A 788-nucleotide genomic window follows, 5' to 3' on the forward strand; every position below is an offset into this window, starting at 1 on the left:
AAAAAAAAAAACTTTCGAAGGCTCGTCCACCCCAGAGCCCAGTGCCAAGGCAGCGACTGAAAAGGGCCTGAAAGAGGATTATTTGCTTCGCTTAGAACTCAGCCTGAAGGGCAGGCATCTAATTTAGCACACCCCTCTCCAGGCACGATCACTGGCCCTCCTCCCTCTGCCGGGCTCCATGTCACTAGTATCACCTCTGGTGCCACAGTTTTTGCAGCTGCTGCCCAGGGGACACCCCTTGATCTGGTTCTGGTGGCCAACAAGACCTATGTTCATGGTTCCCAAGAACCAATGGAACAGTCCTTCATCAGTCAACGCCCCCACCATCCCGCCCAGGAGGGCTCAGCACAGGGAAGCACAGGTTGAGCCTTCAAATGAGACTCTGCAGCTGAGCAGCTGGATTTAACCTCATGAGACCCTCAGCTCCAAGCCCAACCGCGGCACGCTCGGACTCCTCCCCGCAGAGCCCACCTGCTGCAGTCTGTGATTTCTGTACAGTAACAGATAACACTGCACGTGCTGACTTTTCGGCCTTGATTTCTTTCAGTTCACTGTCCCACTCCAGACTTCAGTCCCTTTCGGGTCCTTAACAAGACTCTTTCCTCTTACCTCAAGGCCTAGCTCATGCTCTCTCTCCTGAAATACTGTGGTCCTCACCTTCCCTTCGGCTGGCTAACCCCTAATCCTCTGTAGCTCCCATCTCTCACTGCTCACACTTTCCCCTTCCTCCCTTCACGATTAACTTTGCTGCCCTTTTCCCAATGCCCAACACCCATTACATTTACTCA

Source organism: Myotis davidii, unplaced genomic scaffold (genome assembly GCF_000327345.1).
Source record: "Myotis davidii unplaced genomic scaffold, ASM32734v1 scaffold272, whole genome shotgun sequence".
Classification (NCBI taxonomy): Eukaryota; Metazoa; Chordata; class Mammalia; order Chiroptera; family Vespertilionidae; genus Myotis; species Myotis davidii.